Below are 27,115 nucleotides of genomic sequence, written 5' to 3'. Positions count from 1 at the left end.
GAAAAAAGGATAGACTGCATATATTTCTTTCAGAAGTCGTGAACAGATGGGAACAGTCCGACCCTTAAGGAACAGTCAGCTAGCAGTACTCTCTAGATTGCATTGAGCCCCAAATTCAGAAGTGGTGACATCCTGCAAAAGTTGGTAAGTTCTCTTTACAAGCTTAGCAATGACACTGTTGAGGTTCAATATCACGATGATCACCAGGAACATACTAGTACCTACTTATTTAAGAAAGTTTTGATGCTGTTTTCAATTGTTAATGTTCACTAAGATGAAGACATTTTTCACATCAGATTTTGCTTTTGTTTTTGTTATGAGAGAGTGAATGGAGGAAGGGAATGGGGTACTTCATATTGAAGCTTGATTGAAAACAACCAAATGCCTGCGTCAGTCTCCATACAAGATGAAGCCTCAAGTTTTCTCATTTCAAGCCTGAGTAATTTAGATCATCTGGAAGGCACGTGGGCTGCAAGGCCACAGATTCTAGTCAGTGTCAGATGCCTTTGTACAGGGACAATCAGGCAGCGAGGCACACTGTAATTTTTCTTTTATGTTTCAGAGGGTTCTTTAAAAAAGATTGTGTTCTTCCCTCACATTTTCTTTGCCACAGCTGGTGGCTTCCTCTTAAATGGTTTATTAAGGTCCTGGAGCACTTGATGTCTATCTTCTCTTACTTGACTGACACAATGTGTGTCAAAATGTAAATAGTCTAATGCAGAAAGTACATGAGTTCAAGGAAAAATTATAGAACCGTTTCTGAAATGGGTCTGATGGGCTGAACTCTGAGAAATTTCAGCCTGTGACCTCCTCGCCTTCTCTAATTCTAAACTGCTGGATTTATAAAGTTGTGCTAATGACCACACTAATCTTTCCCACCAAAAGGACTGAAATGTTCTCTCTCCCTTGCTTGAATACACAGCTCGTTCTAAAGCAGATTATTCACAGTTTGCTCTATAGCTCTACAATTCCTTAGAGCTAAATTAAATTAAGCCCATTTTAGATTCTTTTACTGGTTATTAAGGAATAGTGCATTTCATTTTTAGTACCTTGCTCTAATGAGAGTTCTTTTGTTAATGAAATCTTTACACATCAATAATGTTGTCTGCACCTGACCAATAAACAATGGCTGTTAGAGATGGCAGGAGGTTAGAGACAGGACCACCTCATTCGGCATTCTCTCAATTTATTTTTCAGATGCTGCATTCTCTTGGTAGCCTCACAGGACAACAAATAATAATCCTGTATGCTGTCCTGCAATGCATCTTTGGATGACTTTCCTCTTGGCCATAGAGCCACTGCTTTGAAGGCAGATATGGAGAAGCATCTTTACTATGGGTCTTTTTTTAAACATTTATTTATTTATGCACACAAGAACTGGGCTGCAGGCCAGAGATGCGGGGGGGGGGGGTGAGAGGATCCCCCAGAGACAGAGTGGGGAACAGAACAGACAAATTGACTGAAATACACTGCTGAGGGGGGCCGTGGGTGAGAGAGAAGAGGTCTGCTGCACCATGTGGGTTGCTCCCTGGTCAGCTGGGGATCGAACCCGCACTGAAGAGGCTGTGGACAGCTTCACAGCAATGTGCTTAACCCCTTGCGCCACCAGGGAGGCCCTTATTATGCTAGAGAGAGTCAGGTTCCTACAACGGGTCAAATGCTGGCTCAGAGTTTGTGATTCTTTCCTTCCTATTACCCCTCTTATGTACCACATTTACTGAGTGTCAGGTCTTTGCCAGTCACCTGGCTAAGTAATGAGATTCTGAAATAAGTAGAGAATGTCTGCCTTCAATAAATTGACAATTACATTGCTGTAATGGTGCATCGGTAACAAAAGGTGAACATTAAAAGAGATATTTTGAGTGTGGAAAGGTAAGTTTTGCTTGCAGAGTGATGAAATGTCTCTGATGCTTCTCCAGCTTGGTAAAGAATTACCGATGCCTCCTCTCACATTCTTACAAGACCTCACATTAGTGGTGTTGTTACAGGGCAGGGAGAGGGGCACCCCAGATCTCACAAACCTGCCTGCTCTAAATAGTTTCTGCCATCTGCCGCATCAACACAAAACATATGAGACTTTAGTGGGAAGGAACTTTAATGCAATTACAAAAAAAAAAAAAAAAAAAAAAAGAACAGGAAAGGCAAGGAATATAGTTCCTCAATCAAGCACCCAAAGTTACCCGTCCCCTCATGGGTAAAAGTCCACCCAAGCAGGACTGGCCCAGAGCAAGGTCCGAAAGCCTGCCACAAGCCTAAAGCACCTTTCAGTGGGGACCCACAGGAAAGGATCAGAAACAGCCAGATAAGTCTGGAAGGGAAAGAGCAAAATCAAAACCAAGGTAAAAGCTGCCATTGTTAACCTCCTTACGGGTCTCTCACTCACATCTGTGTCACCCAGTCCACAACCAAAAGGCAAACACAGTTTCTTCACATGTCCCTCTGCTCCATGTGCCTTGTCCAGGTCTCCTCTGGCTCTCCATCCTGCTTCCTTTCCAGTCTCTTCTGCCTCTTCTCCTCTTCTCTTTAACTCCACCCACCCTTGGGTGGGGCAGGGAACCTGGAACTTCCCCTTTTTTCTGGGGCCCACCCTGTTACAGTCTCACAGGATCCAAGTGGTCCTATTTTCCCAAACAACCCTTAAATCACTCCTCATTTGTAGGTTTCATTTTTCCAAAGAATATTCCACAAGTAATAGACAAAGTGACTCCTATGAAACGTGTCCCTCCACTGTTTCCGAAAACAGACACACCATACTCTTTGGGAGATCACAAGGTGCATCGTGTGAGGACACAAACTAGCCTATTTTGCAAAAATTTCTAACAATATTTGACATCATGGGTCACGCTGGCTTTTCCCAAGTAGTAATGTGGTCATTTAAGTCCCATTCAAATGACATGCATGGTTAGGTTTACTATTGATAGATCAAAGTGTAGCAGAGGAATCTCCACAAAAAGTGGAGGTTCCCAGTTCCCTGTCAATCTAGTTGTTAGGGGGAAAGGATATCCTGAACAAACTCCAAATAGGTTTTATGGACTCCACCCCACTCCAGACCAAAGAGATCCAAGACCAAGACAAGAACTACAAATCCTACAATGTCATCGTCACCGAAGGGAGGGTTGCTGGGATCTGAGGCTGGAGTTAAGCAGCCAGGTTTGGTATATAACCAGACATGGAGGCCTTGGGGGTCTCTAGGCTTTTTGCTAGCTCTCACCGTGCTATTGGGATTCCAGCACAGCGGAACTGGTAGGACGCATTCACCAATTTATCTCCCTCGCTTCTCCCTGAGTCATTCATTTCTTCATTTCCCCTTCTTTTGAAATTAAATCCTTTATTAACCTTTTTGTGTGTGCCTGCAGTTGAGTATTCTTATAAGTCCCTTTGAAGTGTGCAAATGAGGATCCACAGTCAGGCAACCCATTCCATATCGGGGTTGCCCTGTAACATAGTAAGGGGAGTCATTGGGCAGTCAAATGAAGCTATAGACTGCTTGGTGGAGGCAGGAAGAGAAACGTGTGCGAGGGATGGCTTGTTTTGGACCTGTACAAGGGACTTGGGGGACTTTGAGTACACATGTGAGTGAGAGACATGTGGGGAGGCTGATAATGGTGGCTTTTTACTCGATTTTTTTCTTCTTTGGTACCAGATTTGCCTGCTCCCCCATTTTTTTTAAAGATTTATTTATTCATGCATACAAGAATTGGAGTACAGGCCAGATGCATGGGAGGGTGAGAGGATTCACCACAGACAAAGTGGGGAACAGAGCAGGCAGACTGACTGAAATACACTGCTGAGGGGAGCAGCAGGCGAGACAGGAGAGGTCTGCTGCACCATGTGGGATTCTCGCCGGCTGGCCAGGATCGAACCGGTGCTGCAGAGGCTGCGGACAGCTTCACAGCGCTGCGCTCAACCGCCGTGCCACCAGGGGAGGCCCTGCCTGCCCTCATTGTAGCTTTTCTATGGTTACCTGCCAGGATATACCTCAGACTTGTCACAAGTTTTCAAGCGTCAGTGGCTCCACTTCTGGTCCGCCCTGTTTGGCTGAGTGTTTACCATGAGAGAAGGGGTAACTTTAGGTGTTTCATTGGGAAAATATATGCATTCTCTTTTTTCCTCTGTATACACTGTCATTCCATTAAATATCTTACACACTAAGAATATGCTTCATCTTTACACAGTGGATAGCAGAATCCCTACAGAGTGTGCAAGTATGGGGCTTCTGGGGCACCCTTCAGTCTGCCACTAGCAAAAGTGGTGTCTCATTGTGTCATTGTGCATTTTACAAACACACAAACTTACTATCGAAGCTCCTGGTTTCTAAGTCATGTGCCTATAACTTGATAGACATGATAGGCATGATGAAGGTAATGCCATATTGGAGCCCACAAAATGGAGGTTGTTCTGCGACCCAGTCCATACGACACAAGGAAACCTAAGCCAACCTGCACTTTCAAGAAAGGACTCTCTGTCAAAGAAATCTAACATACATCAATCACAATTCTCCAAGTCAGTTTTAGCTAGTTTACCTAATCCTAGAAAATAGAACCTGCCAGCTGCTAAGGAAATCCCTGACCTCCCAGCCAACTGTGCCATTTCCACATTGCCTCTCCCGAAGATGTGTAAAACTCACCTTTGCCAAAACCCCTCGGAAAGAATATTCCACTGTTTGCACCCCCAAACGTGGAGTTGTTTTCCCTTGAATAGGAGATGTCAAGGTCATTACTATCAGGAAGCAAATATTTGCCACCCCAAAAATAGGTCTTTCAGGAAAGAGGTTTATGTCATGCAAGGGGCTCTGAAAACTGTGTGAATGTTGTTTTACATATTTATGTGAAACTTCTAAAAGAACAGCTTTCTGGAAGACCTAATTTCCTTATCTCTTTTCTGTGGATAAGACAAAATTTAAATCCTCATTCCTTTGTTTTCTAGATTAACTCCCTAATTGAACTTACCTTTTCTTCCCCCAACTTCCCTTATCTTAATTAAATTATTTAACCTGGGGTCTTAAGCCTGTGGCCTAGTACTCAGTCTTACTGGTTCTCCCATGTACATAGGGTGTGTATATTGTTGTTATTAAGCTTCTATATTATTTTTGTTTTAATTTTTTTAATTTTTAAAAAAAATATTTATTTATTTATACAAACACTGGGTAAAGTCAGAAGCGCGGGAGGGTGAGAGAATTCACCAGAGCCAGAGCGGAGAACAGAACAGGCAGACAGATGAAGTACACTGCTGAGGGGAGCAGCTGGCACGGCAGGAGAGGTCTGCTGTGCCATGTGGGACCCTTGCTGGTGGCTGGGGATTGAACCTGCGCTGCAGAAGCTGCAGGCAGCTTCGCAGTCCAGCGCTCAACTGCTGTGCCACCAGGAAAGGTTTTTGTTTTAAAAAAAAGTTTTTGTTTTAATCATTCTGTCTGATGTTTGTTTGGTTTGTTGATCTAGAAGAACCTAGAAAGATATGGGATGGTTTTCTTTGCACCCTATTATTGAATTATCTTAGATTTGTATTTGACACTTCTCTCCTGTTGAAATGTATTTATCTCTATTTCTGGATGGAACACAATATATCCAGCTTCAGCCCTATTGGATTTGAGGATGTTGTGAAGGTGCCATTTTAAGTATTGGTCAAAGTTGAAAACTTGAAATTTAGACAGACTTTTATATATGTTAATTCAAAGGTATGTAGTCTGATTATTTTTAAAAGACACACATACCCTGTTGCTGCGATGTAAAAAAAATTACATAACTAGGAGTTTTATAATTCCTTAAGGGAATAACCAAGTTGGTAAAGTCCAAGGCAAGACTGGCTACTTAATTTACAGGGCCCTTTGCAAATGAGAAGTAGGGCTTGCAGTTTCCACATATACACATTCAAGATGACACTAGCAAAACAGAGTCCTAAGCACAAAGCCCTTCACAACAGCATAAATTTCATATCTGGGAAGGCAGTCGAGGTACTCTACCTCTCTTACTTTCATGATTACCAGAAGATTGTTTTCAGAGTCCATCTATATTTTCCAGTGTACCTCAAGATAAACTTATAAATCTACTGCGTCACAATTAGCTTTACTTAATTTGTATGTGCTGAATAGAATCATAATGAGTCATAACACATCATCCTTACTAGAATGCCTGATATCTGTCAACGCCGATAAAAAGTTTAGCAAGAAATAAGGAAATTGGGACAAGTCAAATCATTAAAAGAATTATCACTTTTGTTGCATCCTTCTCTGTTCTGTGAGATATTTGACAGGAAGACAAATTTTTATGAAAAGTAGGATAAAAAATTGAGACAGGGGATGGCATTGGTACATTTAATTGGAGAGCACACACACCACTAGTCTAAAGTAAACTGCTTCATATAATTATATCTGCTTTAACAGGCATTTTCTAGTTCACATTGTGGTTATGTGCTAGGTGAAATTTTAAACTATTTACACATATTAATTTTTTTGTTTGTAACAAACATGCTATAGATTAATTATCCCCATTTCACAGGTAAGGAAATGCACTCAGAGGTTAATGACCTGACTAAGGTTGTATAGGAAGAAGTGGCAGAACCAAAAGTTAGAGCAGGGTCTTCTGGCTCCAGAACTCATATTCTTACATAACATACTATGCTTTGGTTTCCCTAAGGTACCACTTCCTTAGAAACAGATGAAAAAGTATAAAAACTATGTAATTTTCTTGAAAATTCCAGAGGAAGAGAGTTAATGTATAGAACATTATCAGATAACAAAAATCTGAAGTAGACTAAACAAAATTTAGAACTATTGAAAGTATCTAAAAGAGAAATTGTCAAACTCTGGGCAAACTGTTAGAGAGAGAATATTAAATTAATTTAGTATTAGAAATAGGTGCCAAGTTTAATTTGCATTTTTACAACGATCCCCAATTTGGAATTTAAACCAGTAAGTGGACATGTAATGTAAAAATTTTGGTTTTCAGTATTTATGTTTTTGTGTGGCATAAGCGGATGCTATTCTTTTGAATATTTTCATTGGTTCAACTCCTCACTCATGACTAATGTAGTAACAAATTAAAGAACTCATTATTATTACTTGGTGCTACGCATAAATTACACGAATTGTCTTTATATTTTTGTCATTATTATATTTTACTTTGTTTTTTAAAAAGATATATTTATTCATTTATGCACAAAAGAACTGAGATATGAGCCAGAGATGTGGGGGTTGGTGAACTGATTCACCAGAGACAGAGTGGGGAGCAGAACAGGCAGAACTACTGAAACACACTGCTCAGGAGAGCAGCGGCTGAGATGGAAGAGGTTGGCTGGTCATATGTGGGTCAGCTCCCTGGCAGGGGATAGAAGTCAGAGCACAGTGGTATTAGCATGATAGTGCTGAGATTTAACTGTAGGCCTCCAGGGAGGCCCTGAATTGTTTTTAAAGCAGGGATTTGCATACCTTGGCGTTTAAGAGGTTGGAGGTGTGGGGGTGGGGAGGTGTTGGTGCTGATGGAAAAGTCATCAACTGGAATGAGATATGAGTTGGGGAGCAGATTGGCTCCTAGAGGATACTCTGATTTCGTTGGAATACAACTTGACACACTTGTGAATAATTTTCTGACATAGTTGAAAGAAAATAATAAACGAGCAATGCTATTCTAATGTACTCCATTTTCAAACTCGTCTAAAACTAAGGTACTTATCAAGTCTGCATTCCAAAATACGGAGCACTTTTGAAAGTGAAAGGGATCATTAACTACAGATTATGCAGTTCTAGCAGGTTTATATCATGACTATCCCAGGCAAACCAGGGAGTGCAAATACTCAATTGATTACTAATACAACTCTTCGTCTTCATCTTATTCAGTTGCTCATAACTGGTCTCCAGAAAAATATGAAATCCCATTAAACTCTCTCAAGTAAAGTTGCTTAATATTGTTAATTGACCCAGATTGACCTCTACACACTTTGTCATCTCTTGTGACTTAACCACATGCGTAAACAAATGGGTTTCAGTTCAAGCACTCCCGCTTCTCAGACCTAAGTGAGGAAATAGTGTGGAAAAGTGAAAATTTTACTCTAAAATATACTTACATCAATTTTGAAAGATTCGAAAGTGGCAGAGGAAGGAGGAAAAGGAGAAGGTGAGAGAGAAGAAGGAAGTTGATGAAAGACCTGTAAATTGATGTTTTGTCAGATGAGAAGGGTGATAACAAATTAGAGCATTGATACCTATGAATACCTGGTGCAGAAATTTGGTTTTATAAACATTCCCAGAGTTGATGAGGCGCAGTGCTATTCAGAACCGCCTATCAATGTCAGCTTCTATAAGCCTCAGAATTCTGACAGGTTCATAATAAACGTTTATGTTTTTGACAATTTGCAAAAGACCTCATCATGATTTTCCTGAGCCACAGATTTTTTTATAATTTGAGGATAGGAAAAAAAAAAAAAAACAACTCTCTAGCAAGCGACACCACAGTGGAATATGGACATCGCATTCATACGCTAAAATTGATTTTACTGTTCAGTTATCGTTATTATATATTTATGGGAAAATAATATGTTCTAATAAGAACCAATAATTCATTGGCTTTTTGTTCTCTACACTGAAAACAATTCCCTTTCCCAGGAATAGGGGTCAATTGTGTGTATCAATAACTTCCTCCTCGTGGACAAGACCCTTCAAACCCAAAAGTATTAATTATAAGACTAGTGGGAAAAATTAAAATTTGGAGAGGAAAAGGAGCTGAAGTGACACTAATGAGCACATGAATTGGCCTTCTCCATTCTGATTTGTTCTATCTGAAGCACTTGTGTCCCTTGAAGCAGAGCACTGCATTCTCTGCAAAGGGTTAAGTAAACACTGAGAATGCATGCAATGCAGAGGGTTTTTTCTCTTCAAGAGCCCACAAGCACCTTTATGTCAAGGGACAACACGATTGAAGAGCCTGCAATTTTCTTTTACATCAATCTCATTTACATCATGTCTGTGTACTTGAAGTTACACAGACTTGGTCAGACAGTAGGCTTATGCCATTCAACCCATTTATAAGTCAGGCTGCTACCTCAGCTCTCCCATTTCTTAGTGTTATAAATTGCTTGATATTTTTTTCTGTTTTCAGTCTCAGAGAGAGACTCTATTGCCAAATTCTGAGGTCTCCTTAACAGTTGCTATGTTCCAAATGCAGGTTTAGGGGATAATTACATCAGGCTATAGATTTATTCTGTCACAAAATATTCTTTCTGTGATGGGCTTAAATTAACTTTACTAATCTGCCAGCTGTGATATGTTAACTAGAAAAAGAAATTGAGTGTGAAATGAATAAAGAGAGGCAAAAAGAATAGCATGATAGATGTTTTGGTTATGCAACCTAAGAATCTAATGTTTTGCTTTTTGAAAGTTTGTATCTGATTTTTGGTAAGTGTTTCAGTTATGAGAATGGGAACTAGCATTACTGTATACCTCACTTAGGTTTGTTTTTACTTTGTAAGTAACCACTAAAAACTTAATGTCTTAAAATATGACAGCTGTTTGTCTCTTTGTGTGTGTGTGTTTCCATGTTTGGCTGGGCTCAGCTACATGGTTCTTTATTCCAAGTGTCACCAGCAGAGTCGTTCATGCTTTGCCTTCATTGGGCATTTACTAGCAAACTAGATAGTCAGAAGGTCTTATTCTCCTACCTACCAGTTGATGGTCACTGGCAAATGGGCACCTGACTGGACTCCATGTGGACTTTCTCCCTGTAGTTGTCTAGACTTGCTTCCTTTCTTCAGGGTAATTGGGTTCCAACAGAACAAAAGCAGAAACAAATAGGCCTTTTAAAGCCTAGATTTAGAGCTGGTACTTACAGTAGAACTTTCACCCGTTCTAATGGGCAAAGCGAGATGTGGTACCAATCCAGACTCGAGGGGAATGGAAATAGTCTGCACTATTAATGAGAAGGGAGGAGCATGTGTGTAGACATAGGTATAATTGTGGAACCTCCCTTTGCACATAATGTGCCACTCGTGCAAAATCTACTTCTGGCATGAAGTTATTACTGGAAGTCAAAGGTATACAACAATGTGTATCAAAATAAGGAAGGCAGGGCCTCCCTGGTTAAGGGGTTAAGACCAAGGGGTTAAGAAGCAAGTCATGGAGCTATCTGCAGCTACTGCAGCGTGAGTTCAATCCCCGGCCAGGGAGCTACCCACATGGCACAGCAGACCTCTCCTGACTCGCCCGCTGCTCCCCTCAGCAGTATATTTCATTAATCCGCCTGTTCTGCTCCCCACCCTATCTCTGGTGAATCCTCTCCCCCCCCCCCAACCTCTGGCTTGTATCCCAGTTCTTGTATGCATAAATAAATACAGCTTTAAAAAGAACAACAATAAAATAAAGAAGGCAAAAAACAAATTGCATGCTTATCTAATTCTTCTTCATAAAAATCCTGATATAAATTATTTAATAAAGGTTACTTCAAAATGTTTTTTCCTCAGAGTTAAATCTTCAAATCACCAGGTTAGTGTGGAAATAAGAAGGGTTGAGAGAGGCATCCAATTGAGCCACGGAAATTACCAAGAAATGATAGACACAAGATAAAGTTTAAGCGGGAGCCAGGGGAAGCAAGGCCTCTCATTAAGTGTCCTAAGTGCCTGGTGCAACTTGTTTTTATTGATACAATTATTAATACAAGCAGCACCGCCCCCCCCCCCAGGTTACTGGACAATGAAATATTCACTTATCATTTGGCCTTGTGTGGGCACACATTCACCGCCAAGGTTCTGCACCATCAGGTCATTCTGTTTCTTTTTCTGATGTAGTTTGTCCCCTAGACCTAGCTTCACAGACACAAGAAAGAACACCCTGATCTGTACACTGACAGTCCTCCCACCCGAGCTGATCCATTTTTTTAGCCATGACCTTGATGTCTTCCTGTCTCAGCACTGCATGACTTAGGGGTCTCCAACAGAAATTAAGAAAAATGGTGAGCCTCCCTGGTGGTGCAAGAGGTTAACACGCAACCTATGAAGCAATCTGCCACTGCAGCACCAGTTCGATCCCGGGTCAGGGAGGTAGATACCCACATGGCACAGCAGGCCTCTCCTACTCGCCTGCTGCTCCCCTCAGCAGTGTATTTCAGTAGATCCATTTGTTCTGCTCCCCACTCTGTCTCTTGGAATCCTTTTACTCCCTGCACCTCTGGCCTACACCCCAGTTCCTGTATGCATAAATAAATAAATCTTTAAAAAAGAGAAAAATACATTAAGAACTGCAGTATTCAGCTCTTTGAATAGAGGTAGGAGATACACATTGTCAAAATTCAGAGCCTGGTGCTGTATATGCATAGGAGGTACTACTGTAATATAATCAGAAATTCTCCCAAGTCTGGGCACCATGACCTCTCAATCTCCCTAACTCTTTCATACATGGCCAAAAGCCTTTTCTAAAAATGAAAGAGAAAAGCTTTGCTTTGGTGGTAGTATAGAATCTCTTTATAAAATAACCATGTGTTCAAAATAACTTGACATACAAAAGTTTTAAAAAAATATATTTGCCATTTAGAGTCTTTAGGAAAAATGCAAAATAAGTCAGGTTTGTTATTCATTTCCCTTTGCCCACCCTTTTAGATCTATTCATATATATATATATATATATATATATATATATATATATATATATACACACATATATATATTTAAGCTTTAATCAGTTTTCCCTTTCCTCTGACTTTTGATGCTTTATTGTGTCTTTTGAAAATACCAACAACCCTCTTCCCCTCCCCAAATGCCTATTAATCACCTCATTTCTGCAAGTGATATCATATAAGAAGAAAATAATTTAAATTCATTCAGATTAAAGAATGACTGACTGATAAGCTCAACAACCCCATAATTATTTTTATTTTAAAACAAGAAGATTATTAACCTAAATTACACTCATTAGAGAAGCAGCTGGCATACAGGACTAAGTTTATGAGAGATTCATCTAAATGAAACTGACCATATCCCTCACTCTCACCAGAAATCATTTTTATCATCATGCAAAAGATTGCTTTGAGTTAGAAAATTGTTAAGAGTTTCTAAAAAAAGATGTCAATGTCCTGTGAGTCTTTACGTATGGAAAGAGGATAATTTTGAGCTAGGGCACCTGCACACCTTTTCTGGAACACACGTATAAATAATCTCACCAACCGGTTCTATAAATTTTCTTGACTTTGATCAAAAAGATGATAGTGCTAAAAATAATAACAATTTTAATAAAATACTGAAGTTCAAGTATTTCCTCCTTGGTAATTAACTCCCCCTAAAGAGTTTTTCAGTTATTACCACATTGAGAAGGAATACAGATAGATTTATGTGGGGAGTGATATTTATTCATTGTGTTCATTTATTTTTTAAGGACAAACTCCAGCACAGTCATTTGACAGGTGTGAAAGTGTTTCTACAGCTGCTAGTCTGGCTGTTGTAGGAAGCCTCACACCTGCATGTGGAAAGCATTGGTCCAGGTAGAAATTTTAGAGCTTTCACTATAATCTATGGCTTTTTTTTGAAATTTGACACACTGCTTCGTCTTAAGTAAACAATGACAGTAATTAAAGCAAGCAAGCTCTCTGCAAGCAAAAAGGTAAAAAAAAAAAATATTGTCTACATCTTAATTGGCTAGATTTACCATCCATCTACTGTGTGTGATGAAAAGTTACCAGATGAAGAAAAGTGGCAGTAAATTCTAGTTATTGCTCAGGAAATTGCTGTAGCACTTTGTTTTAAAAATGCAATTTGAAGTGAAATGCTATTAATAAAAAGGCTCATGACATGAAAAGTTTACTTTAAAGTGGTATAATGCAATTTAGGGTGATGCTGGAATTCTAGGGTGGGATGGTAGACTATCTACACAGCAGGAAATGACTTGCATTAGGGGAAACTTGAACATAATTGAAATCAGTTAGGAAGTATGAATAAGAGCGAGTCTAGTGTTTTTACAATGTATGTCTCTCCCTTGGGACCGTCACAACTGAATTAACTGGGGGTAAAGTTTTACAATATCATTTATATCTTGCTCAGGAGCTCAGATGTATGTGAGATTTAAATTTAGTCTGAAACCAACGAGTGGGACAATCTTACACGGCATTAATTGTCACCAAATGATACAGAAGTTGGGAATCACATTCGCTCTTGCCTAAAATAGAACAATCAAGACTTAACAGGGCAAAGATTTCCAGTCTGGGTTCCAAATTCTTCAAACGCCCTCTGGATATATCCGGTGGCATATCTTCATGCAATATATTTTAATGCTAGGTTTTCAAGCACTTTCTTAAGATGTCATTTGCATGAAGAAAACATGAACAGAGCCAAAATCTCAATCCAATTCTTATTACACTCAGGATCCTGATCCAATTCTCTGTAGAGCAAGATTTAAGATTACCCACTCATTTCAACATGTAAAATTGGAAGAGATTTATGTTAGTTGATGGATACTTGAAACCCACATGGGGATATAAATGGAAAAACCAAATCCAAGAACAGGACCATTCTATTTCTGTATACAAAATAAGCTCTTTGGTTTGGATCTTCAGCATCTATTTTCCAAGCACAGCTCTCTTTGTGACCAACTGTCCTCCAAATGCTACACCCATGTCAAAAACTAATTTGGGTGAAAATGGTCAGATTTTTCTCATTCCGTTATGTATTCTGTATAGTACATGTATCCTGGAATGCCAATGAAGCCTCAGTTTTAGGGAGCAAGTAGTTAGCCACTGCTATATTGAAGAGAACATTGTTTTGCAATTTGCTACCCATGAGACTTATCTGCATTTGCTATCTCGGGTCATCATGCTAGGATTTTTCTCCTGGACTTCAGAATGCCATGCACATACTGCTTGCTGTCAAGAGTGAACATATACAGGGGAGTTTGCCCAGATGAATTTCATTCTTCCATTTTTTACACATCATGATCTGACAATTTCAGGATTCCTATCCACTCTAGTAGTAGCCAGTGAGGTAGCATTTAAAGGAAATTGATGTCAATAGCCCATTTACGATTCTACAAGCAGTTACTAAGATAACATTCCCATTGGGCCATTATTTTACTCTTGACATCAGTTAATTAAAGGGTGCCCCCTCTCTCCTTGCTTGCAGGTGAATATACTAATGCTTTTGTTTAGGACCTTAAGTCACACAGTGACTTCTTACATGGTAGTGTTCTGTTGCAACTATCATCTCTGCATAACTCAAAGATTACATGGAGGGCATATAAACTTTGGTGGTAAGTGTGGGGCAGGACAGCTTATAACGACCCATTATTCCATCCTTTTCAAAGTTTTACAAGCCAGCTTCAGTAGTATGGCATGTCATCCTCAAAGCAATCTCTTTATCCTCAATTCATGATGTGAGGAGTGAAATGGTGAAGAAATGAGACATGGTTTTGGTTACAAAGGTAGTGTCAGAACCAGAAAATATAGAGATCTCCTCTATCCTGTTTAAATGTTCTTCTTAGCCTCTGGCAATGCCTATCAGTGTTACTCAGTACCGGACCTTCAGACCATGTTAAATTCATTAGCTGACCTTCCACATCAGTTCATAATTTTATGGACATCTTCCTCAGTGCCCTTTAAGGGAGAACTTATTTGCCAACACTCAGTGGTTTCTGGCTTCTTTTCACACAGACTTCTGAGCACAATTATATCCTAAATGACTCAAGCGTTTCCCAGAGTTGGTATTCTGTTCTGAAATGAGTTACCCAGATTCTTTGTATGCATGGCTGCATGAAATGAAACGGAAATATGAGATCACCATTCTTCACTCTTTTGGTCGAATTTAGGTCTGCAAGTATTTTGTGAGAACCTACTACGTGTCAGGTTCTGGGGCACATGTCGTTAACCACAATTAGTAAAGGACTCAGTTGATACCATGTCAGCTCTGGCTGGCCTCAAACACTCTTTGGACTCGGGGTTTTGCAAACACTCAAACACTCGGGGTTTTGCTCTCCTTTTGCAGAATGGAAATGTGCTTAACGTTTGCTGAAGTTCAGGTTTACTGATGCTGAATGCTTTGTAAATCCAATAAATACAGTTCAGAAGTTTTGATGTCGATCTTTTCTATTTTTCTCTTATCTGGCGGACTCCAGAGATCATGAGCACTCTGGCATGTGGTTGGGAAGGAGCAGCCTGCTGGTGCGTGCATGGTGGATGATGTGGTCTGTGGTCCAAAAAAGAAATAGACTAAGCCTTGCCAGTAGAATATGTTGCAGGAGTGTAATGCCGTGAAAGTCATCTTTTTGACTCATTTCTTTGATGATTTTGATAAAATCTATATGTGTCCATCCTTACACATTGAAAAAACAAATGTGCAATCTTCGAGGAAGCATCTTTGAGGATTGCAGTGGATTGGTTTGTATTTGGATTGTAATGAATTGTTCTGTGCTTTTGGAAGATAAAGGTGTGGAGGATGACTCCGGGAGAAAGAGAAACCTAGAGATAAAATCAGACACCGTTGCAATATTGTAAACAGAAGAAAAATAGTCTTCTCAAATAAACAAATGTAGCTGTTTCAAATGTTTTAAAAAGGGGGAGGGTCCCTGAAAGGCTATATGAGCAATGATCACACAGAGTAGCTAAAAAATTCAGAGGAATTTATAGGTGTAAGGATTAATCATGGGAATATATTTCAAGATTTCTAGATGAGAAATAATGGAAAATGGTGCTCTTAGCATAGATAACAGATACATGGAAATCAGTTCCCAGAAACATATTTAACTTTCAGAAAAATTAGTTGCAGGTCAATTTGAAACTTTGGGGAGTGTTGATAGGAAACTGGTGCTTAGGAAAGGTCAAGGATGAAAATTTGGAAGTCAAAAACAATGTTTAAAATCAAAATCATGTGCGTGTAGAGTGATAAGAGAAGCGTATGGGATAAGAAGGAAGGAAACTGGAGCAGAAATCTTAGAGAGGAAGGGGAGCTGAGGAAGGGTCTGAAGCAGCATTCTGATAGGTGTGGAGAAGAGAGATAGTTTAAAAAAAAAAGCTGACATTTTTTAAGTGTCAAATTTTGCCAAATTCAATTAAGGAAATCATTGGAAAAGCATGCCTCAAATTTAAAGTGTCAAATTTTGCCAAATTCAATTAAGAAAATCACTAAAAGGCATATTTTGAATGTAAAGTTTTCCAGACGTGTTTTAAGAGTAAGTTATTTAGAATGATGGAAACAGAAGTCAGACTGTTAGGAACGGATGAAAGAAAGGAACTCACAGTAACTGATCTTTCAAGACAGTAACCTAAAAGGCAAGAAATGGAGGTCTATCTGCTGTATGAAGGAAAAATGAGGTTCACGGAATTGAAGAAAAGTTACAGTACCAAATAAAAGCTGTTGTAACTATCAAAGCATGCTGTTTATTTTACTTTATATTTTCTATAAATAATATTGTGAAATCATCAGGGATGAGGTTTATCAAAGAAACCCTCCGTGCAGTGGAAAATAAACAGCTAAGTGGGTAGTTAACTTGCCAGTTTTGAAGATTAAATTCATACGATTATTCCTGATAGGTGGGCAAGATAGAAAATAATAGCACTATAAATATGGTTTCGATGATCTTTAAAAAAAATAGTGTATTATCAAAATACTGAGTACAAAGTAAAGGAAGGTAGATCTATCGAAACAATAACAAGAGCATTGAAGGAAACTTAAATTCATATAGATATAGATGGTATAATAGCAAGATATCAGGGTTAAAGTGGGTAGTGTATAACACACTTGTATTTCTTAACTACATCAACATAAACTGTCAGTCAGTACAGCAGATATTTGGGATGAAATAAATCTTTACTAGGTCTTGAAATTGCACTTGTGGTTTTAACAGTCCTTATTACTCAAAATAGCGTTTGTAGGCGATTGTAATTATCTATATGTAGTCATTAAATGTGTAGTTGGCTCACTGTACATTTCTCTGCTTTTTTCCAAGGTAACAAATTCTTCTCTGGCCATACTTCATCTCCAGTTAGAAGAAAACTCTCCCCATTTCCTTGTGGTTGCATGGGATTCCCTCTTGACTTCATTTTTCTACTTAAACTGAGAAATTTTTTAATTGCTTTCTCTTTTGTTGAATTCTTTTCCATTGTCATAAAATAAAACAGTGATATCTATGATTCTGATTTTTGTTGATTTTTGAGGTATATTTTATATAGTGGAACGTGCCAAGATTTTAAGTGGAAATTTGGGCAAAATCCATTCATCAATGAAATCAAGATATGAAACAATTCTACTACTCTTCACGTTTTTGCATGCCACCTTTCCATCTTGTTGTTCATTTCTTTTCATTGCTAAGTAGTATTCTTTTGTGTGATTCTACCATAATAAAGTTATCCAAAATTTTTATCCATTCTCCTATTGATGGGAATATGGTTTCTTTCTTACTTTGGGACTATTCTGAAGAGAATTACAATAAATATTCGCGTTAAATTTTTGTGTGAACATGTGTTTTCACTTTTCTCAAGTTATTACATAGAATGGAATTACAGGGCTATAGGGAAAGTGTATGTTTAACTTGTAATATGGAAACTGTCAGAACAATTTCCAAAGTGGTTGTACTATTCAACATTCCCACCAGCAATGTACATGGGACCTGATTTTCATTTTGCAGAAGACGATACTGCCCTAAGGAATAGGGAAGGAACTGTGCAGGATGAAAGTCAGTTCCCAAATGGAACAATCCCCTACCACTTCAGCCGCTTACCTTAATTCTAGTTCATCGGAAGGAGATGAACAGTGACATACCAGGTGGGTGGAACTAATTCAATCTGTCCAATACAGGTACATATTTTGCAGGGAATTTTAAAATGAGATTAGCTAAAATCAAATTTGCTTTTTTGATACCATGTAATGCATTTCTAAGCAATGTCAGTGATAAAATACTTTACACCAGAGCTATGCACCCTATGCAAGGTGTGTGACTGAAATAAATGACTATGGTGCTCAAGTCACTGTAGTTTTTAAATACTTATCTATTCGTGGACCTTTTCTCTATGCTAATTGCATTTAAGATCTACTTTCTTGGATTAGTACTCACTTTATGTAAAATTATACATATATTATGTCAACATTCTTACCAATAAATAGCAGTTAAAGTTCAGGGCATATTAAATATTTGAATTATGAATTGCAATTAATCAAATCATGTTTGGTTTTTTTTTGTGCATTGAACCAATGGTTTGGTAACTTCTTTGCATAAGTCATCTCTCAACTCAATGAAGTAAAGTGAAACTAGCCCCCAAATCAAATTTTATCCAATGTACTTCACTGTTATTGAACAAGGATTTAGATGTCTGCCTATCTTTAGCACCTTTACTTCAATCCTAGAATTGAACATGCCTTCACTCCTGACTTAATGACCTTGATTTCTGCTAAGTACAGTTCTTCATGACAAAAACATTTCAGAAGACTAGATTCCTAGATTCTTGGTCCGCACTTATGCCATGTGAAACAACATTAGCACATGAATCGAAGAGAGCTAGAGAGCTGTAATAGTCTCTGAATGTTGGTCAACAGTCTTGTTCTGAACATCTAATTTAAGTAATAAAATAAACTGCTTAAGATACCTCACTGCTTTTTAAACACATAGTAAGTCCTCCTTTAAGTTGTAGAGAGAGGATCTTGGAAATTGCCATCCGAAGCAAAATGACACATGATTAATCCATTTCCTCAAATATCATTCATTGTCAGTTGGGACTGGTTTTCCTTAACAATGTTATGATGAAATAGTGTTATCTGGGTATCAGATTATTTGCATTTACTTTCTGTCCAATTTGTCTAGGTGAAGGTCTTCAGGACTACATTTGTACTGAGAAAAGTTGCATTAGCTACTTGGAAAATGGCAGTGCATCCCTATGAGCAGTATCAAGAAGTATTTATCAGACTTGAACTCAGAGTATGTGTTTCATAGGTGACAATTAAAATGTAAGTAAAAATAGGACTGGCGTCCAATGCCTCCTAAGGGTGGGAAACTTTCCTAAATATACCAGAAAACCACTTCTGGGCTCATTAGTTCAAATTGCCCAGATATGCCCATGTTGACTTAATCATTGACAAAGGAGATAGTTTCAAGTCTTTCAGACATATCAGCTGGGATGGAATGGGAATTTATTTCAATTGTTGACCTCATTACATGGAGTAAGTTCTTATTTCTTAATATTTGGTTCATTAATGATTAAACAAAGGAACTAGTGTAGCTTATGTCTCATAATTTATGAATACTGATGCACTATTATGTAATGCTTCTATTTATTGAGATTTTATTAAGATTTCCTGTTTTGTTGAAGTAATATTGTGTTATATAAGTTTCAGGTGTTCATCACTGAGAAGCAACATATTGTAGATATTGCTAAATTCCAAATCTGTGATGTTAATGGAGGAGACTGAATTGCTTTGTTTGGAGAGCCCTGTTGTAGCTTCATAATTTTTCTATTAATCTGAAATTAACCCAAAGTCAAGCAATCATTAGTAAGAGAGTGTGGATATTTGGAGCTTATAAGCGTGGGCAGCAACCAATTATGTTGATTCAAAGTATATCTTAGTCACAATATTGCAATGTCAAATTCTAGGCAGGTTTAAAAAATTAGAGATTAACAAATACCCAAGTTTGGTACAAGTAACAAAAAGAATATTTCAGAATTGTAAGATGTAAGGATCAGGACAGTTAAAACAAACAGACTCAATAATCAATGAGGAGAAATACGACAAAGATGACCCCAGGGGCAAATTTTAGTAGGAGGAATATCTTTATAATCGATATTAGCCTTCCTTGTAGTCTAGCACCTGACACTCAGAACTCTTTAATGTGTTCAAATGCAATAAAAATAAATAAATTATTTAAAATGAAAGTATCCAAGCGTTACTAACCTGGGATGTGAGGGTGAAATTAGTTAGGCGGCATCATCTGTGACCTGTTAATCGTAGAGATTATCATGCCAGGGAGAAAGAATAGGAAATAAGTTGGTCACTGAAGATTTTTTAGTTGTGGTATTTTATAAGGTAGTTTGCCCATGTTCCTGAAAGGTAATCAAAATTAAAATTACAAAGAGACTTTTGGTCTCAGGTAGAGGGCTTGGAAATCACCCCTGTACTAACATGGAAAAAGATGAACATAATGGAAAAAAACAACTCTTCTGAGAATCATAGGAGAAATGAGGTCACAGGGCAAACTAGTGTTGCCTAGCCCTCAAATGGAGAAAAACAGGTGGACACAGAGAAACGCAATAGGGCAAAAAACACCCACTACAGAAATCCCCATGGAAAGCAGGGAACTAACACCCAAGCAGTAATTGATGAATTTCCTGACGATTGTGAAGGTATCATCCAGGGACCCAATGTCTGGGGCGGGGGGCTCATAGTTTTGAGGTTTACCTCCTAGGCAGCTACTAATTTTGTCACTATGACGACTGGAGAAAAATCCCCTCATGCTTCTCATAGATGGAAGCTAAAACAACCATTTTGAAATATGTCAGAGCACTTCAGAAGACCTGCTCTCAGGAGAAACTATTTTGTCACCAACTTGGCTTTTATAAGAAATTAACTGGCCCAGGGAAAGGGAGATATCCAACTCCAGTAATCTAATCATCTCGTCCTACTTGGGTAGAGGAAGAAGGTTCTAAGAAGGTCTTGGGCACAGACTTAACAATCATTAATCCCTTCCCGCAGCACCTTAACACATTTCTAAAAGTCTAGTTAACAAAGTTCTGTTTATACTGTATGTCATATATTTCCTTTAATAAGAAAGAATATGTACATTAAAAGGCAGGAAAAATGCAATGTGAAAGAACATGCAAGCATTGGAAGTAGACCCAGATATGATATAGAAGCTGGTTTGAAAGCAGCTGTGATAGATACAGTGAAAACATCAAGGGGAAAAGTAGGCAACATGGCAGAATAGGTGACTAATGTAAGGGAAGAGATATGAGTTGTAATGAAGAACTGAAAGAAAAGCAATGTTACACCCAGAAACAAACCAAAAAACTATAGCCCTAGCAAATGTCAAGCGCCTTTAAGGTGCTTTTGTAGACTAAATTTTGCTGGGGAAAGAATCTCTAAGTAAGTTTTAGTATTTGTCAATAAAAACCTTTGAAATGGAAAAGCAGGAAAAAAAAAAAAAAACAGAACAGAAAGTCAAAAAACCATGGGACAATAGCAAGAGGTATAGAATATACACATAATGAGAATACCAGGGGGAGAAATGGAAAATAATATTTGGAGAAATAATCACTGATAACTACCACCAAAGTAAAATTTGACAGCCAAGAAGAAATGCAGCATGTTAAGTAGGAAGGACAAATGCCAGACAAGCCACACATAGGCACATCAATTGCACAAAGAGAAAGGAACATGTGGAAGACTCACTGAAACTGGCACCAGAAGTTTTTGTCATTGGTTTCACGTAGAGTTCCCTACTACCGTAACCGTAGTCACTCTTCGCAAAGAAATCGAGCATAAGAGATTTTTGTACTTAAACGGAATGAACACCAGTGCACTGAACTCTTAGACATCACAGAAGTTAGTTCACAGGTAATATTTGACAGCAACTTTTACTGAAATGGGACTGGCATTTGGAGTCAAACCCCTAAGTTTAACTCCTTGCTCAGCATCTAAATTGTCTTTTAAAACAATTGTATGGGGACAGCAAGCAAGATGAAGGTGCATACATTACACAAAGATGAAAAGTGATGCAAACAATATGTAAAATAAAATTTATGGAAAAGCTAATCACATGGGAAATAAAGAAAAGAAAATGCTAGTGTTGGGTAAATGAAGATTGCTCAGGCTTTTTGCGCCATTGGCCTCTGTGGGTATCACCTGCGCCCTGAATGCAGGAGATGCTTTGGAGCCTGGGCTCCAGGTACTCATGCCTGATGGCGGATACCTGGAGAGTGGAGGTGTGGGCATGCATGAGGGGGTGCACCTGAATCAAGGGACTGAGCATATAAGGGCAGCATCAGAGAGGGCAGAGTGCGTTGGAGAACGGCAGCGCAAGGACTCTCCATGGCTGAGAGAGGAAGAGACCAGGAGTGAACTCCAGAGAGTCCAAAGAAATGGTAAGTATTTGCTGGGGAATGGAAGCCTGCCAGCCTCTGGACCCCAAGCACACCCCTCCCCTTTCCCCCACACCTCCTGCCTACCCTGTGAGAGCCCAGAGATCTCAAAGATTCACCAACAGCCAGGAGGCCTTCCAGCCTCTTGGTCCCCTGGGCCTCCTGCCTGCCCTGCCCCTGGGTCCCTCCCTACAAATGGCGTAGAAGGAATAATATGAAGCCCAAAAAAGCCTCTAGGACTCAGAACTTCTTTGCACTCATGCCGTGGTCCACAGAGAAGCTGTCCTGCTGTCTTTCTGCAACGACACTGGCGTGAATCCGCAGGAGGCCTCCAAAGCCCTGGGGAGGAGGACGGGTGGGGAGTGCAAGCATGGAGTGCTCGGTGGCCGGCACCCTCTGTGGGCGCCTCCCCATTCCCTGGTGCAGGTGGAACGGGGGAGGGGTTGGAGGAGCGTGGTGCCTGCTCCGAGGCTGGGCTGAGGATGTGTGTTCCTTCACAGATCTGCAAACAGAGTGCAGGACCATGCTGGAGGTACCATGGCAGCAAAGGTGGACCAGCTCTGGGAGCTACAGGACAAGACCTAGTGTGAAAGAGATGGGCCGTGAGGACCACCCCACAGTCCTGAGGCACAGGCTTGCTGGGGAAGAAAGAGGAGGTTCATCAATCGGAGCTCGCCCAGTGCGGATGTAAGGATAAAACTGATGGACTACCAATTAGCCAGTAGGCTGGGGAGTGCTGGCAGGTTGATGTTAGGTCTGTGGTATTCTGGTGGTGAATGGTATCACTTTTATTCCCCAGGAGAGAAGCATCAAGGCGTGGTGGTGTCCTCGGTGGTGTAAAGCAGACCTTTGTGAGTTTCTCTGTAGCCAGGCACAGGAGTCACTTGGATAAGCAAGAAGCTAGCGCCAAGGTCGGGAAGGCTGTTAAGCAGCCCGAAGAGGGTAGGGAAGGCAGGTGAGCTGCGTAAAGTCATCAGTGGTGATGGCCAGTTAACTTATGCACAAGGGTGAGTAGTTGAGGAACCATCCTCAGGGAACGGGTGGGGAATGTGACTTTGGGTGGAGACCATAGTGGAAGAGGGAACCAGAGGGAGCCCACACGTGGAGCTTGTTCTCCAAGTTTCCCGACCCAAGTGTCTTTGGGGTTGGTCTTAGTGCTGGGGTCTGCTTGTCATATCGGTGGCAATGAAAGCCAAGTGTTGGAGTGTCAGCGTAGAGTACCCCTGGGGATTGGGGGATGTATACTCAAGAGTATACTGTGTTGCCGATGTCTGTCGGAGTGAGCTCAGCCTGGGGGAGGAAGCATTTTATGGCTTGTTGCCTAGACCACAGCTGGAGAAGGTCAGGAAGCCTGATGGCTGCTGGCAAGTGAGGGCAGATGCTGTGAGTGAAAGGAGTGGGTCACCCCTTGAATGAGCAGTGGCTTTGGCAGCAGACTGGCTGGATCATGTGCTGTTGCCAACAAGCACCCTGTTTGACCCTTTAGTGAGTTGAGCTTGGTTTTAATCTGTTACTGTGAAATCCAGTTGCATTCTGTTTATTTTTGCAGATCATGGCTGTACTCTTCATGCTCACCAAGGGAAACTGATGTGTGGATCATTGGCGAATAACTCTGAGGTGGTTGATTTTTGGGTAAAATATTGCGCAGTGTAGAGGCAGGAATGGGCACAACACAGGTTTTCTTGGACCCGAGTAGATGGGGTAAAGGAGTCGGTCGTCTTGGAGCCCTCAGTGGCTTTTCAGGCTTTTATTTGGATTTACCAGGGACACAGCAGGAAGGGGTGCTGGGGGGCCGGAAAGCTGGTAGGTCTCCTAGCACCCAGCAAGTGTTAACTTTGTGTGGGTTCTCCAGCATTCTCCGGTGTTCTGTTTCTTTGCTCTTCCGCTCTCTGCTGTACTTTACTGTTGTTGCCGTGACGCCGCCTTTAAAAGCCCAGCCTTAGCCCCGGTGAATCCCATTTACATATGGCCACACTGTATTGCAGGTGCCCGCCATCAGGCATGCATTCAGGAACTCAGGGACCCTTCATCAATCCTAATGCGGGAGGGCAGAAAAGCCCGATGCTTCTTCACTTACACTGCATGCAGGCTTCTTGCGCCATGGGCCAGTGGGTATCACCTGTGGCCTGAATATAGAGGAGACGGGGAACCTAGACCCACGGTACTTATGCCTGATGGCAGACACGGGGGAATGGAGGTTTGAGCATGCATGAGGGGGCACACCTGAGCCAAGACAGCCTAAAGTCAGCATCAGAGGGTGGAGTGCATCGGACTTGCAACCACTGAGCGAGGAGAACACCAGAGAAACCACTGAGCGAGGAGAACACCAGAGAAACCACTGAGCGAGGAGAACACCAGAGAAACCACTGAGCGAGGAGAACACCAGAGAAACCACTGAGCGAGGAGAACACCAGAGAAACCACTGAGCGAGGAGAACACCAGAGAAACCACTGAGCGAGGAGAACACCAGAGAAACCACTGAGCGAGGAGAACACCAGAGAAACCACTGAGCGAGGAGAACACCAGAGAAACCACTGAGCGAGAGAACACCAGAGAAACCACTGAGCGAGGAGAACACCAGAGAAACCACTGAGCGAGGAGAACACCAGAGAAACCACTGAGCGAGGAGAACACCAGAGAACCACTGAGCGAGGAGAACACCAGAGAAACCACTGAGCGAGGAGAACACCAGAGAAACCACTGAGCGAGGAGAACACCAGAGAAACCACTGAGCGAGGAGAACACCAGAGAAACCACTGAGCGAGGAGAACACCAGAGAGTACAAAGAAAGGGTAATATTCACCAAGGGCTGGGAAGCTTTCCAGCCTCTGCACGCCAATAACCCCTCTCCTGCCTGCCCTGTGTGAGCCTAGAGAGGCCAAAGATTCGCCTGGAGGTCTGGAGGCCTTCTGGCATCCCGCCTGCCCTGTACCTGGGCATCTCACTACAAATGGTGTAGAGAGAACATTCAAAACCCGAAAATGCCTCAAAAGCTCAGAGATTCTTTATCCTTATACCTTGAACCACAGAGAAGCTGCCTTGGTGCCTTCCTGCCGCTGCACTGGCGTGAGTCCGCAGGAGGCCTCCGAAGCCCTGGGGAGGAGGAGGGGTATAGAGTGCAAGTATGGAGTGCTCAGTGTCGGCACCCTCTGAGGGTGCATACCTCTGTGCAGGTGGAGCGGGGGAGGATTTGGAGGGAGATGGTGGCTGCTCAGAGGCCGGGCTGAGGTTGAGTGTTCCTCACAGCTCTGCAAACTGAGTCCAGGGTCACACTGGAGGTGCCATGGCAGCAAAAGAGGTGGACAAGGTCCAGGAGCTCCAGGACAAGACTTGGTGTGAGGGAGATGGGACGCGAGGATCAGGTCACTCCTGAGGCAGCTGACCTGGGGAAAAAGGAGGACCACAGTTTATCATTGGGAGCTCGCCCAGTGCCGATGCAAGGATAAGCATCTCACCGGTAGGCTGGGGCTTGCTGGCAGGGTGATGTGCCGGGTTGGGAAAACCTGAGAGATATGAAGCAGCCTGAGGGTGTTAGTGAAGGTGGGTGAGCTGCTTGAACTCAGCTGTGGTGATGCGCAGTTAACGTTTGTAGTAGGGTGAGGAGCTAAGGAACTGTCCTCAGGGGACAGGTGAGGAACGTGGCTTTGGGTAGAGACCAGATTGGAGGAGGCAGGCACTCCTGGATCTTGGTCCTCACGGGTCCCCGACCCATGTGCCTTTGGATCTGCTTGTCACATTTGTGGTAATGAAAGCCTAGTGTTGGAGTGCCAGCAGTGAGTACCCGTGAGGATTGGCTGATGCCCCCAGGAGAGTAAAGTGCCCATGATCTGAGTGTAGCCTGGGGGAGGAAGCTGTGTATGGCTTGTGGCTGAGACCGCACCTGTAGTAGGTCAGGAAGCCTGATGGCTGCTGGCAAGTGAGGGCCGATGCTGTGAGTGAATGGAGTGGGTCACCCCTCGAATAAGCAGTGGCTTTGGCAGCAGACTGGATGGATCATCTGCTGTTGGCAATAACCACCTTGTTTTGGCCCTAAGTGAGTTGAACTTGGTTTTATTCTGCTGTAGCATTAGATCCCGTTGCACTTTGTTTTTGGAGGTCATGACTGCTGTATTCATACTCGGCAAGAGAAACTGATGTCTGGATTACTGGCAAAATGGAGGGGATGGGTTGTTAGGTGAATGAGGATTGCTAAATCTTCTAGCTCCATTGGCCTGTGGTTATCCTGCAGTCCGAATGCCGAACAGACTGGGAGTGGAGACTCGGGGTCGATCTGATGGTGTTCACCTGGAGCCTGGAGTGGTGGGCCTGCGTGAAGAGGTGCATGTGAGTTGAGAGACATCACAGAGGCTAGCATGAGAGGGCAAAACGTGTTGGAGAATTGCTTTGAGAGGACCTACAACGAAAGGAGGAGACCCCAAGAGAACCCAGAGATTTCCAAGAAACGGTAGATATTTGCAAGGGACTGGGAAGCCTAGGATCCAGGTCCCACAGCTCTGCTTCTACGTACTCTGTGCAGACCAGAGCCAAATATTCAGCCATGACCCTGCTGCTTGGCCTGCAACTGGGTACTTCACTAGGAATTACATAGGGAGAACACTCAAAGGCCAAAGAAGTGTCTAGGGCTCTGACCTTCTTTACCCTTACGCCTGGATCCAGAGAAGCTGCTCTTGTGCCTTCCTGCTGCTAAAGTGGCGTGAATCCTCAGGAGCCTCCAAAGCTTTTTAGGAGAGGGGTTTGGGGTATAAGCCTGGAGTGTTCGGTGGTTGGCACCCTTTGGGTGCCTAGCTATTGCCTGGTGCAAGTGGAGTGGGGGAGGGGTTGGAGGGAGCTGGTGCTTGCTCAGGTCGGACTGAGGATGAGAGTTCCCTCACAGGTCTGCAACCGGGACCAGGTCTAAACAAGGAGTCCGGGAGCACCGTGGTGGTGCCATGGCAGCAAAGGGGGTGGACAAGGTCCCGGATGCATAAGAAGAGTTCGTGAAGCAGAGATGGGCTGCCAGGACCAGTGTACAAGTCCTGAGGCAGCAGGCTTGTTGGGGAAGAAAGAGGTCCATGATTGGTGATTCTGAGCTCCGCCAGACTGGATGCAAGTTGAAA

This window comes from Talpa occidentalis, unplaced genomic scaffold (assembly GCF_014898055.3).
Source record: "Talpa occidentalis isolate TD23 unplaced genomic scaffold, MPIMG_talOcc4v2.1 talOcc4.4, whole genome shotgun sequence".
NCBI lineage: Eukaryota > Metazoa > Chordata > Mammalia > Eulipotyphla > Talpidae > Talpa > Talpa occidentalis.
This window is presented reverse-complemented; position numbering follows the sequence as displayed.